A 15,120-nucleotide genomic window follows, 5' to 3' on the forward strand; every position below is an offset into this window, starting at 1 on the left:
TCAGATGAATGTTCAGAGGGCAACTATTGTGACACATAGTCGTGTCATGTGTGGGCTTTCTGAATGTTATTACAAATGAATGAATATAATCATGCTTTAAAATGTGCATAACAATCACTATTATTATTTTAGTCTTTTGGTATTATACTGTTTATTATTTCTGGTCAATGATGGATTAGATCGTGTAAAACTCATTTTCATATGACACCTAAAACTTAAACTCTATCTGAGAGCAAAAACAGTTTCTGTACCTCTGTGATTTATATATATATATTTTTTGTCATACCACAAAAATGCTTCAGCGTTTTTATCAGCACACTGCTTTCAACTCCCAGAAGGCATCAGAAGGAACTTTTAGTGAGAGTATTATTAGAACGCCTGTTCATCTATTTCTTTATCCAGCCATTTTGTCCGTCTTCTTTTTTCTTCATGTTTACCCCATAATTCAAGACTATGTGTCTAATATTTTATGCTTTGTTGCTGTGAGGCCTGGAACAAAATGTATAATTCATATAATTTCTCTTCACATAAATCTTTGGTTCTGTACCAAAATAAAAGGTTAATAAATGGTATAATATCTTGCCTGTAACTTGATCTCTTGAATCTAATCCAAGCTAGCATAGAAATTGAATGTCATTAATGAAGCATCATGTAAAAGTTAGACCAGCTTTGTCAAATGGGGTGATCATGAGAGACACTAGGTCAAATAGTCCAGCGGATAGGTTAAATAATTGTTCAATAATAATCCAACTTGGTACACTAATACTAGACACCTTAAAGAACATTTGAAAGATTGGAGGCAGTCTGGGAAGCCTGGCCTGGCCTGGCCTTAATATAATTGGCTGCCACTCCAGATTTCCTGTTAGAAGAAAATAGGGTAAAATCATTACAAACAATATAAAAATGTATTTACCCACTAAATAAACCCCACAGATAATAAAGACAAAAAAGTACTCTTAAGACCTTAATAGGGGTCATATTGAGGTCATTTTGACCATAGTCCAGTGGCTAAATTAAAAATTTGTGGATTTTGTGATAGAGCCACCAAATTTCACACACAGCTAGGTCATGTATAAAAAAGTATTTCTGGTTATAGTGCTATATCAGATTTTGTCCATTACCCCCTGGCGGTCATTTCCAAAATTGCCACTGAAACGTAGGCTAAGAACCAAAGATAGGTAGCTGGTTGGATAGATGTCACTAGGGTTGCTCTGCTCTGGTCAGAGAGAAAACAGATGACAGAGATAGTGCCAAAGTTCACATATTTATTAAGGACTTGTGGTTTGACATGGTAAAGTTGGATTTGTGTATGGTTCTGCAACAAAGGAGAGAGCTCATAAGCAGGTTGCGTAACATAAAAGGTAAAGGTGATAAGGATGCATTTATTAAACCAATATATCACTAATAACGAAAATAAGGAAATTACATGACATCTTAATGTTAAGGCTTAATGTTAAGATGAGAGGGAGTCAACAGGTGAAATCAACTTGGTTGATCAAGTTCATCGCAGTAGTATGAAGCTCAATCCTCTCTGAGGGTTTTTGTACAGCCGCCAACCAGCTGCATGGGGCTGTATTGGACACGATTCACATGGCCATATCTCCATAAATAATTGGTACTGTCATGACGTTGGCCTGTGGGTAAGGTTTATGACCCCCCCATAAATACCTTTCTCCCTTCCCTCTCTCTCTGACTATACGGAAGGACTCTTGAATAGCCTTTGTTAAACATAGACAGTCGGGGAACATCAAACAAGTGGGGGAAAGGAACCATATTTCGGTAATAGAACCAGTTGAAAATATGCGTTGGTACTTAATGAATATGATGTCAGTTCGGTTGTCATCTSAGACATTATGACTGATGACAGGACGACATAAACTGTATCTGGGAAAGTCTACACATTATAGTTATCAGAATCACATGGAATTGTTGTGCAATTTAAATGCAATTTAAATTAAACTATTTGTGAAAAGATTCAATGTAATTTTAGCTTCCAAATGAGAGAATTGGGTTATCATCAGATTAGTGCTCTGCTCAATCAGTGGCCCGCCTGTGAAGAGAAATGGGTTCTAAACTATGAAACACACCCTTCTCTCCCTACACTATATAAGCCCTTGACGAAAATATAACCTTCTGCTCCGAGGACGATAGGACGACGGTCCATACGTTGAAGAGGACTAAAATGTCAACTACAGAACTAAGCCAACCTCAGCGTGACCTTTGGTTGTGAATGGTATGAACTTTGAACTCTTATTCACTACAGAAGTGATACCTCCTAGCCGTTGAGTTAGCAGCGGCCGCTGTAAACCTGGGCTAGGAGAGGACAGACAGAGTATCCTGTCTACCACCCAACAACGACACTACGTATCCCATTCACCACCAGAGACACTCTTCAAAGGACAAAGGACTCTGTTGGGCAACACGGCCTTCCATCTACCACCAACCTATTGAAGCGCAGCTCAGATTAAATATTTATTGCATTTTCCTTTTCCAAATGGGCGGTAATTTAGAATGCATAAGACTGTATTTACGATAGCTTCTCCCTTTGTTCCTCAGTCTTCCCGCTCTTTCACTCAAACCCAACCCCCGTTCTTTGTGTTACCAGCTGTCATATCTGCTCCGTCTGCTAGGGACGTTTTCCTTTATGACGTAATTTGTAATCAATGTATGGTTCATTCCGTGTATACAGTGGGGCAAAAAAGTATTTAGTCAGCCACCAATTGTGCAAGTTCTCCCACTTAAAAAGATGAGAGAGGCCTGTAATTTTCATCATAGGTACACTTCAACTATGACAGACAAAATGAGAAAAGAAAATCCAGAAAATCACATTGTAGGATTTTTTATGAATTTATTTGCAAATTATGGTGGAAAATAAGTATTTGGTCACCTACAAACAAGCAAGATTTCTGGCTGCCTCACAGACCTGTAACTTCTCTTTTTAAGAGGCTCCTCTGTCCTCCACTCGTTACCTGTATTAATGGCACCTGTTTGAACTTGTTATCAGTATAAAGACACCTGTCCACAACCTCAAACAGTCACACTCCAAACTCCACTATGGCCAAGACCAAAGAGCTGTCAAAGGACACCAGAAACAAAATTGTAGACCTGCACCAGGCTGGGAAGACTGAATCTGCAATAGGTAAGCAGCTTGGTTTGAAGAAATCAACTGTGGGAGCAATTATTAGGAAATGGAAGACATACAAGACCACTGATAATCTCCCTCGATCTGGGGCTCCACGCAAGATCTCACCCCGTGGGTCAAAATGATCACAAGAACGGTGAGCAAAAATCCCAGAACCACACGGGGGGACCTAGTGAATGACCTGCAGAGAGCTGGGACCAAAGTAACAAAGCCTACCATCAGTAACACACTACGCCGCCAGGGACTCAAATCCTGCAGTGTCAGACGTGTCCCCTGCTTAAGCCAGTACATGTCCAGGCCCGTCTGAAGTTTGCTAGAGAGCATTTGGATGATCCAGAGAAGATTGGGAGAATGTCATATGGTCAAATGAAACCAAAATAATAAAACTTTTTGGTAAAAACTCAACTCGTCGTGTTTGGAGGACAAAGAATGTTGAGTTGCATCCAAAGAAACCATACCTACTGTGAAGCATGGGGTGGAAACATCATGCTTTGGGGCTGTTTTTTGCAAAGGGACCAGGACGACTGATCCGTGTAAAGGAAAGAATGAATGGGGCCATGTATCGTGAGATTTTGAGTGAAAACCTCCTTCCATCAGCAAGGGCATTGAAGATGAAACGTGGCTGGTCTTTCAGCATGACAAATGATCCCAAACACACCGCCCGGGCAATGAAGGAGTGGCTTCGTAAGAAGCATTTCAAGGTCCTGGAGTGGCCTAGCCAGTCTCCAGATCTCAACCCCATAGAATCTTTGGAGGGAGTTGAAAGTCCGTGTTGCCCAGCAACAGCCCCAAAACATCACTGCTCTAGAGGAGATCTGCATGGAGGAATGGGCCAAAATACCAGCAACAGTGTGTGAAAACCTTGTGAAGACTTACAGAAAACGTTTGACCTCTGTCATTGCCAACAAAGGGTATATAACAAAGTATTGAGATAACTTTTGTTATTGACCAAATACTTATTTTCCACCATAATTTGCAAATAAATTCATTAAAAATCCTACAATGTGATTTTCTGGATTTTTTTCCCTCATTTTGTCTGTCATAGTTGAAGTGTACCTATGATGAAAATTACAGGCCTCTCTCATCTTTTTCAGTGGGAGAACTTGCACAATTGGTGGCTGACTAAATACTTTTTTGCCCCACTGTATGTAATTCTGTGTGATTAGTTAGGTATTTAGTAAATAAATAACTAAACCCAATTTTGTATTGCTGATTCAACTTGTTAGCCAGGGTTTGTGAAGATAACCAAGAATTTACAACTTTCAGATGAGACTGAAATAAGATGACGATTAATATTGACTGCTATTGATGTAAAATATTACTAGGTCTTTAAGAGTTTATTCGGAAGATAACAGCTCTATAAATATTATTTCGTGGTGCTCCGACTTTCTAGTTAATTACATTTACATGATTAACTCAATCAGGTAATATTAATTACAGAAAAAGGATTTTATAGAATAGCATGTCATATCACTAATCCGGCATAGCCAAAGACACGACAGTACATATAGCCCAATGATGGCTTAAAATGTTTGAGGAGGTCTGTAAAACAATAAAATGTCCCAAAGATGCCATATACAGTTGAAGTCGGAAGTTTACATACACTTAGCCAAATACATTTAAACTCAGTTTTTCACAATTCCTGACATTTAATCCCAGTAAAAATTCCCTGTTTTAGGTCAGTTAGGATCACCACTTTATTTTAAGAATGTGAAATGTCAGAATAATAGTAGAAAGAATGAATTATTTCAGCTTTTATTTCTTTCATCACATTCCCAGTGGGTCAGAAGTTTACATACACTCAATTGGTATTTGGTGGAATTGCCTTTAAATTGTTTTACTTGGGTCAAACGTTTTGGGGAGCCTTCCACAAGCTTCCCACAATAAGTTGGGTGAATTTTGGCCCATTCCTCCTGACCGAGCTGGTGTAACTGAATCAGGTGTGTAGGCCTCCTTGCTCTCACACGCTTTTTCAGTTCTTTTCAGTTCTAATTTTCTATAGGATTGAGGTCAAGGCTTTATGATGGCCACTCCAATACCTTGACTTTGTTGTCCTTTAGCCATTTTGCCACAACTTTGGAAGTATGCTTGGAGTCATTGTTCATATTCCATTTGCGACCAAGCTTTAACTTCCTGACTGATGTCTTGAGATGTTGCTTCAATATATCCACATAATTTTCCATCCTCATGATGCCATCTATTTTGTTAACTGCACCAGTCCCTCCTGCAGCAATGCACTCCCAGAGCATGATGCTGCCACCCCCATGCTTCACGGTTGGGATGGTGTTCTTCGGCTCCACCTTTTTCCTCCAAACATAACGATGGTCATTATGGCCAAACAGTTCTATTTTTGTTTCATCAGACCAGAGGACATTTCTCCAAAAAGTACGATCTTTGTACCCATGTGCAGTTACAAACCGTAGTCTGGATTTTTTATGGTGGTTTGGAGCAGTGGCTTCTTTCTTGCTGAGCGGCCTTTCAGGTTATGTCGATATAGGACTCGTTTTACTGTGGATATAGATATTTTTGTACCTGTTTCCTCCAGCATCTTCACAAGGTCCTTTGCTGTTGTTCTGGGATTGATTTGCACTTTTTGCACTAAAGTACGTTAATCTCTGGGAGACAGAACGCATCTCCTTCCTGAGCGGTATGACGGCTGCGTGGTCCCATGGTGTTTATACTTGCATACTATTCTTTGTACAGATGAACGTGGTACTTTCAGGCGTTCGGAAATTGCTCCCAAGGATGAACCAGACTTGTGGAGGTCTACAATTTGTTTTCTGAGGTCTTGGCTGATTTCTTTTGATTTTCCCATGATGTCAAGCAAAGAGGCCCTGAGTTTTAAGGTAGGCCTTGAAATACATCCACAGGTACACCTCCAATTGACTCAAATTATGTCAATTAGCCTATCAGAAGCTTCTAAAGCCATGACATTTTCTGGAATTTTCCAAGCTGTTTAAAGACAGTCAACTTAGTGTATGTAAACTTCTGACCCACTGGAATTGTGATACAGTGAATTATAAGTTAAATAATCTGTCTGTAAACAATTGTTGGAAAAATTACTTGTGTCATGCACAAAGTAGATGTCCTAACTGACTTGCCTAAACTATAATTTGTTAACAAGAATTTTGTGGAATAGTTGAAAAACGAGTTTTAATGACTCCAACCTAAGTGTATGTAAACTTCCGACTTCAACTGTATATGTATCCTTTAAAATTTCTGTACAAAAAGGCTGAAAACATGTGCCAACTTACTGTTTTTTGAAAAATGTTTTTGGTGGGTAGTTCCAATAGTTTACATGTAAACACTCAACAAAAATATATATGGGTGTTCCCTGAAGTCTACTGATTGCAGTGATATACAGTATAATATGCTATTCTGTTTTGTGTCAATTTTAAGAAATGTGACAAGAAACCTGCCCTTTACATGTCACTTTAGGTAAAATCCCATAGGAATGCATTATGTCCAGCAGAGAGACAGGTAACCCATTATGATGAGGCCTTTCAGTATTTACACAAAGTGAGTAAACTACTCCATAAAGATGTCTAGCTATAGTGCCATTTCAGATGTAATAACCTAAAATCAACACCAACAAGCTACATAGGTTCTAATTGAACAGGATTCACTTGGACATATCTCCATAAATAATTTGTATTATACAACGGGTGGTTCTAATCCTGAATGCTGATAGGTTACAACCGCATTCCATCTGGTGGCTATTCCACAAGCTACCATCGGCTAAATCTATGACATTAAAATGCCTATTTACTCTGTTCCATCTGACTGCGCAATCCGCTGTCTCATCAACCCAGCCAGGTAATTTCTAAACTTGATCTCCACTATAAAAAGCTTCTAGACATTATCTTACATGTCTTTTAGACTAACATTTAGTTTTCAACAACGAATATTTGTATAAACCTTACTGTCTATCTCTCCGACATTCGCAACATTGTTTCAATATTCAAATTCAACCTCCAGCTGTCCCATAGTAATGAACGTGTCGGGAGTCGGGACGAGACAGACAGGCAGGCAGTCGAAATCATGAATCAGCTGGCATAATTTTTATGGATATATACAAAGAAATGTCAATAGAAAGCAAAAGAAGTGCAGCTAGTTTTCAGTCTTTCCAGCTTCAGTTTGAAGTGATTGTGTTAGCTGTGTTGTTGGCTAACTCCTCTGAACAACAGTGTCCTGACGAGAGAGCACATTTTGTATGCCAGGTGAAATCGCGCCTCATTAGCTCATTGTTATGGATGTATCCAAATAAATGTCAGTAGAAAACAGCGTAGACAAATGCAGCTACTTTGCTGTTTTCTGTCTGCACTGTTTGACGTGACTGTAAGTTAGCTGTAGCTGGCTAGCTAGCAAGCAAGGGATAAGAACGTTGCCAGCCAGCATGGCAATAGAACATTTAGAGCAAATGACTGGGTCGCGTCCATAGATACAGAACAAAAAGACTGAATGACTGGGTCGCGTCTCTGGCAACCGAACTGATAGAACAAACGATCAGCCAGCTTGGGTAACAACCCTAGATTTGTGTCAGGACTATATCTTGTGGAAGGTTGAAAGAGTATGAATACATTTATCAAAATAAAATAAAATATGAAAATATATCAATCATTATTTGAATATGTTGGTAACCCGTTGTATAAAAGTGATAATGCCCACAAAGCTGTTGTTTGGAGAATATAGTGGCACGGTTTGCCGGCCCTCGACTTCATCTCAGGCCAAAAACACCCGTGCCTCCAAACACCGACTTCTAGGGCATTATCACTTATATGATGGCTTAAAATGTTTGAGTATGCCTTATGTATGTGTCCTTTAAATGTTATGCAGAAATGTAGTGGAAATGTTCCTTAAAATTATTGTTCGGTAATTTGAATTGGGCATAAATTCATTTGTAAGTGGTATATTAATGATGGCTTAAAATGTTCTAGGTAGCATGGAAAATACAATCAAATGGATCATGTATTTTAACTAAAAATGCTGTCAAAATTACAGATTGTTGTTGATATTTTGATCCCTTAATTGAGACGATCAAATTTCAGCATGCTCCTAATGATTTCAAAAGATTGTGTGATATATGTGGATTAGAATGATATATAACATGCACCAAAAGAGTAAGGAATGGTAGAATTAGTATCGTGTCCCATACATTCAATTCAAAAAGGTGGAGTTCTATAATTGGAATGGCTTCATGTCCATGGTTCCAAAATACAGAATATCATATTTCATATCATTGTAATTAGTAGACTTTAGGGTACACCCATTTGACAGTTTTAAGTCTTTAAATGTAAAATACTGAAATGAGGATGAAAGTATGTTCAAGAACCAGTAATGTTGGTTAATTTGTGGCCACTTTTTCACCACTTTTCTACAAAATATTTAAAGGACACATGCAGTATCAGTTAAACTTTTGGACACACCTACTCATTCAACGGTTTTTCTTTATTTCTATTATTTTCTACATTGTAGAATAATATTGAAGTCATCAAAACTATGAAATAATACATATGGAATCATGTGGTAAGCAAAAAAGTGTTAAACAAATCAAAATATATTTTGGATGTTAGATTCATCACGCTCCTTCTTGGTCAAATTGTCCTTAAACAGTCTGGAGGTGTGTTGGGTCATTGTCCTGTTGAAAAACAAATGATAGTCCCACTAAGTGCAAACGAGATGGCATGGCATATCGCTGCAGAATGCTGTGGTAGCCATGCTGATTAAGTGTGCCTTGAATTCTAAATAAATCACTGACAGTGTCACCAGCAAAGCAACCCCACACCATCACATCTCCTCCTCCATGCTTCACAGTGGGAACCACACATACAGGGATCGTCTGTTCACCTACTCTGCGTCTCACAAAGACACGACAGTTGGAACCAAAAATCTCAAATTTGGACTCAACAGACCAAAGGACAGATTTCCACCGGTCTATTGTCAATTGCTCGTGTTTCTTGGCCCAAGCAAGTCTCTAATTCTTATTGGGGTCCTTTAGTAGTGGTTCCTTTGCAGCAATTTGACCATGAAGGCCTGATTCTCGCAGTCTCCTCTGAACAGTCGATGTTGAGATGTGTCTGTTACTTGAACTCTGTGAAGCATTTATTTGGGCTGCAATTTCTGAGGCTGCTAACTCTAATGAACGTATCCTCTGCAGCAGAGGTAAATCGGGGTCTTCCTTTCCTGTGGCGGTCCTCATGAGAGCCAGTTTCATCATAGCGCTTAATGGTTTTTGCGACTGCACTTGAAGAAACTTTCAAAGTTCTTGACATTTTCCTGATTGACTGAACTTCATGTCTTAAATTAATGATGGACTGTTGTTTCCCTTTGCTTATTTGAGCTGTTCTTGCTATAATAAGGACTTGGTCTTTTCCCAAATATGGCCATCTTCTGTATACCCCCCTACCTTGTCACAACACAACTGATTGGGTCAAATGCATTAAGAAGGAAAGAAATTCCAAAAATGAACTTTTAACAAGGCACACCTATTAATTGAAATGCATTCCAGGTGACTACCTCATGAAGCTGGTTGAGAGAATGCCAAGAGTGTGCAAAGCTGACATCAAGGCAAAGGGTGTCTACTTTGAAGAATCTCAAATATAAAATATATTTTGACAGGGGCCTCCCGAGTGGTGCAGTGGTCTAAGGCACTGCACACAGTGCTAGCTGTGTCACTAGAGATCCTGGTTCAACCGGGAGACCCATGGGGCGGCTCACAATTGGCCCAGCGTCGTCCGGGTTAGGGGAGGGTTTGGCTGGCAGAGATGTTCTTGTCCCATCGCGCTCTAGCGACTCTAGCGACTCCTGTAACATATATGAGGTGCAATGCACGCTGACACGGTTGCCAGGTGTACGGTGTTTCCTCCGACACATTGGTGCTGCTGGCTTCTGGGTTAAGCGGGCATTGTGTCAAGAAGCAGTGCGACTTGGCTGGGTTGTGTTTCGGAGGACGTACGGCTCCCGACCTTTGCCTCTCCCGAGTCCGTACGGGAGTTGCAGCGATGAGACATGACTGTAACTACCAATTGGATACCATGAAATTAGGGATGAAAAGTGCTCAAAACAAATGTTACGACATGACTCCATACATATTATTTCATAGTTTTGATGTCTTCACTATTATTCTACAATGTAGAAAAATTTAAAAATAAAGAAAAACCCTTGAATGAGTAGGTGTGTCCAAACTTTTGACTGGTACTGTATATATTACATACTTGGGCCATTTTATTGTGTTCTCCAGACCCCTCAAACATTTTAAGCCATCATTGGGATGTAAGTACCAGTTACTTATGGAGATATGGTATCAGGTTTCAGGTAAGACTCAAGTGCAGATTGTGTTGAAGTAACAATGTTTATTGCAACAGTCGCAGGCAAACGACAAGTCAGGGCAGGTACAGGTAAAGGTACAGGATGGCAGGCAGGGTCAGGGTCAGGGGCAGGCAGAGTGGTCAGGCAGGCGGGCTCAGAGTCAGGACAGGCAAGGGTCAAAACCAGGAGGACGAGAAAAAGAGAGACCGGGAAAAAACAGGAGCTGAGAAAATGCTGGTTGACATGATTCACATGTTCATATGTCACGCCTTGATCTGTTTCACCTGTCCTTGTTCTTGTCTTCACCCCCCTCCAGGTGTCTCCTATCTTCCCCACTTATCCCCTGGGTATTTATACCTGTGTTTTCTGTCTGTCTGTGCCAGTTTGTCTTGTTTGTTCATGTCCAATACAGCCCCATGCAGATGGTTGGCGGCTGTACAAAAGCCCTCAGAGTGGAGCAACATACTACTGACATGAACTTGATCAACCAAGTTGATATCACCTGTTGACTCTCTCTCACTGCCACACACTTTTCACTAAAGCCAAAACAACGCAAGCCATAGGATAAATGTGCTCTGATGGAAACAATACAGGTAGGATAGTCTGTAGCTCGTTAATATCACGTGCTCTGAAATCCGCTCAAATAGTATTTACTCACATCACTCAAGAAGATCTAAATGCATATTCTCATGAAACTGAGTGAGATCACATGGTTATGGTTGACATTCAGAGGCAGCTTGGACGTTTCACCTGTAAAACAAGATGAATTTATCATTCATGATTAACAGTGATGATGGCCTCTTTTGAAATTAGATAGGAATAATTTCTGGTTTAGAGGTATTAAAAATACAAACATTGATTAAAGTCAATGTGTGTAGGCATAGGGAGATGTTGCATTTGGATTAAGTGTTTAATGCATATAAAATGTTATTATTCAACAGGCTACGGCGCAAACGTTGATTGAGAAATTACGTCATTTTCATTTTCAAGAAAATAGCACTAAACCACTGAGTATAACAGGTTAAACCTGCAATGACACTATAGCTAGACATCTTTGTTTAGACTTTTACTTACTTTGTGTAAAGTCTGAAAGGTCTCATCATACAAGTATTTTGTTAAWATGGGTTACCTGTTTCTCTGCTGGACATACTGTAATACATTCCTGTGGGATTTTACCTAAAGTAATGTGTACAGGGAAGGTTTCCTGTAATTTTTCTTAAAATTGACTCAAAACAGAATATCATATAATTGAAATCAGTAAACTTCAGGGAATACCTATATGACGTTTTAGTATTTACATGTAAACTACTGGAACTAGCCATGAAAACATATACACAAAAAAGTAATTTGGCACACGTTTTCACCACATTTATACTAAATGTTTAAAGGATACATTACATTTTTATGCCATTTTATTGTGTTTTCCAGACCCCCTCAAAAATGTTAAGCCATCATTGGGCTGTATGTACCAATTATTTATGGAGATATGACCAAGTTAATCTAATCCAATATGGCCCCACGCTGCTGGTTGGTGGCCACCAGGGGAGTAATGGACAAAATCTGTGATGGCACTATAGCCAAAAATACCTCTTTAGACACACCCCAGCTGTGTGAAATTTGGTGGCTTTATCACTATCACATTTTATTAAAATTGCCGCCCTGGTTGACTGTTTTTTGCTTCCCAGACTACCTCCAATCTTTAGAAATGTCCTTAAGGTATCTAGTATTACTGTACCATGTTTGATACTTGTATCATAAAGTGAAACGATCTCAGGTATATTTGTTTCTTTTCCGCTGGACTAAAAGGTCAAAAGTGATCTGCCTGAGCACCGTATTTGTACATTATATAATTTATCAATACAGGGACGCAATGATATATACATTTGAGTAATTTAGCAGACTTACAGTTAGTTCATTCATCTTCAGATAGCTAGGTGGGACAAACACATATCACAGTCATTGTAAGTACATTTTTCCTCAATAAAGTAGCTATCAGCAAAATCAGAGGTAGAAAGGGCCTACAGCAGGCTCTCCTGGAGGAAGAGCAGCTCCGTCTTGTCGAGGTTGAGCTTAAGGTGTTGGGCCGACATCCAAACTGAGATATCTGCGTGTCACCACGTGGGTGTCAGAAGGGGGAAGTAGAAAAGTAGTTGAGCGTTATCCGCATAGTCATGATAGGAGAGACCATTGAGAGGATATGACGGAGTGACTTGGTGTATAGAGAGAAGAGATCTTTGACTGAAGGAAAGCAAATCAGAATTAGCTATAGCATGGACAGCTCTGACCACCACGTGACATAGTAGGGCTGGAGTAGCCTATTCTGGTACGCTCCAAGTGGCTTATCCAAATAGTTTCAGAGAACGCCAGATTAGGTTGGCTGAGAGCTGAGGGGCTTCATTAACACGATCCTCAGAATCCACTGCATCCAACAGTATTAAAGCAGTGGTTAATTAAAGCAGTCTTCCCCTAGGACCAAACCTAATTAGCCAGCCCAGCGCAGTAGTACGGACACTGCACCGTTTGAGATGTGAAGTGTGGCTGAATATGAGGGGGATAAGGAGATTAGGAGAGAGAGCGAGAGAGAGAAAGTGAATGAGTGGGGTGGGGTGGGTGGGGGGGGGGGGAAAAAACACAACATCAATGATAGCTGGTGCCAATTGTCAAAAAGTAGACATAAAAACAACACTGCTTATTGTCATGATAAAAACAAGTGACATGCTTCCAGCATTTCCACAACCATTGTGTACACAGTTCATAGCTGGGTAATTAAGTCCATATTGTCAATGTTAGTAATAGACAGGGCTGAGCTGAAGTCTCTAATTTTGTTGTGGTAGCTAATTGAAGGGTTTATCATCACGTCGCACAGTCAAAGTCATAGATGTTGATAACGTCCCATAGGACCAAACCTAATCAGATGGTCTCAAGCAGTGGTAAGGACACTGCACAGTTTGAGGTGTGAAGTGTGGCTGAACATGTAGATGGAAGAGAGACTGTGAGCGAGAGGTGGGGGACCGAGGATGGGGGCAGGGGTTAAGTGTGCTGTGATTTGTATCCACCAAAGTAGCCAACATAAAAATCCCTTTTTACTTTGCCTTACATGGTAAAAACAAGTGACATGCACTCCAGCATTTTCGGACCCATTATGTCAACATACTGGGTCATTAAATCTATGGCCATTGCTGGTACTAGACAAGGCTGAGTTGTAGTCTATTTTTGCTGCAATATGCACTATGTTGTAAAATAAAATAAAATAAAATTTTATTAGTCACATGCGCCGAATACAACAGATGTAGACCTTACAGTGAAAGAGAGAGAAAGAAAAAAATATATATATATAGAGAAAGAGAGACACAGAGAGAGAAATAAGTAAATATATATACAGTTGGGAGAACAAGTATTTGAGACACTGACGATTTTGCAGGTTTTCCTACTTACAAAGCATGTAGAGGTCTGTAATTTTTATCATAGGTACACTTCAACTGTGAGAGACAGAATCTAAAACAAAAATCCAGAAAATCACATTGTATGATTTTTAAGTAATTCATTTGCATTTTATTGCATGACATAAGTATTTGATACATCAGAAAAACAGAACTTATATTTGGTACAGAAACCTTTGTTTACAATTACAGAGATCATACGTTCCTGTAGTTCTTGACCAGGTTTGCACACACTGCAGCAGGGTTTTGGCCCACTCCTCCATACAGACTTTCTCCAGATCCTTCAGGTTTCGGGGCTATCGCTGGGCAATACGGACTTTCAGCTCCCTCCAAAGATTTTCTATTGGGTTCAGGTCTGGAGACTGGTAGTAACTCCAGGACCTTGAGATGCTTCTTACGGAGCCACTCCTTAGTTGTCCTGGCTGTGTGTTTCGGGTCGTTGTCATGCTGGAAGACCTAGCCACGACCATCTTCAATGCTCTTACTGAGGGAAGGAGGTTGTTGGCCAGGATCTCGCGATACATGGCCTCCATCCTCCCTTCAATACGGTGCAGTCGTCCTGTTCCCTTGGCAGAAAAAGCATCCCCAAAAGAATGATGTTTCCACCTCCATGCTTCACAATTGGGATGGTGTTCTTGTGGTTGTACTCATCCTTCTTCTTCTCCAAACACGGCGAGTGAAGTTTAGACCAAAAAGCTCTATTTTGTCTCATCAGACCACATGACCTTCTCCCATTCCTCCTCTGGATCATCCAGATGGTCATTGGCAAACTTCAGACGGGCCTGGACATGCGCTGGCTTGAGCAGGGGGACTTGCGTGCGCTGCAGGATTTGAATCCATGACGGCGTAGTGTGTTACTAATGGTTTTCTTTGAGACTATGGTGCCAGCTCTCTTCAGGTCATTGACCAGGTCCTGCGTGTAGTTGGGCTGATCCCTCACCTTCCTCATGATCATTGATGCCCCACGAGGTGAGATCTCATGGAGCCCAAGACCGAGGGTGATTGACCGTCATCTTGAACTTCTTCCATTTTCTAATAATTGCGCCAACAGTTGTTGCCTTCTCACCAAGTGCTTGCCTATTGTCCTGTAGCCCATCCCAGCCTTGTGCAGGTCTACAATTTTAGCCTGATGTCCTTACACAGCCCTCTGGTCTTGGCCATTGTGGAGAGGTTGGAGTCTGTTTGATTGAGTGTGTGGACAGGTGTCTTTTATACGGTAACGAGTTCAAA

This window comes from Salvelinus sp. IW2-2015, linkage group LG17 (assembly GCF_002910315.2).
Source record: "Salvelinus sp. IW2-2015 linkage group LG17, ASM291031v2, whole genome shotgun sequence".
Taxonomy (NCBI): Eukaryota; Metazoa; Chordata; class Actinopteri; order Salmoniformes; family Salmonidae; genus Salvelinus; species Salvelinus sp. IW2-2015.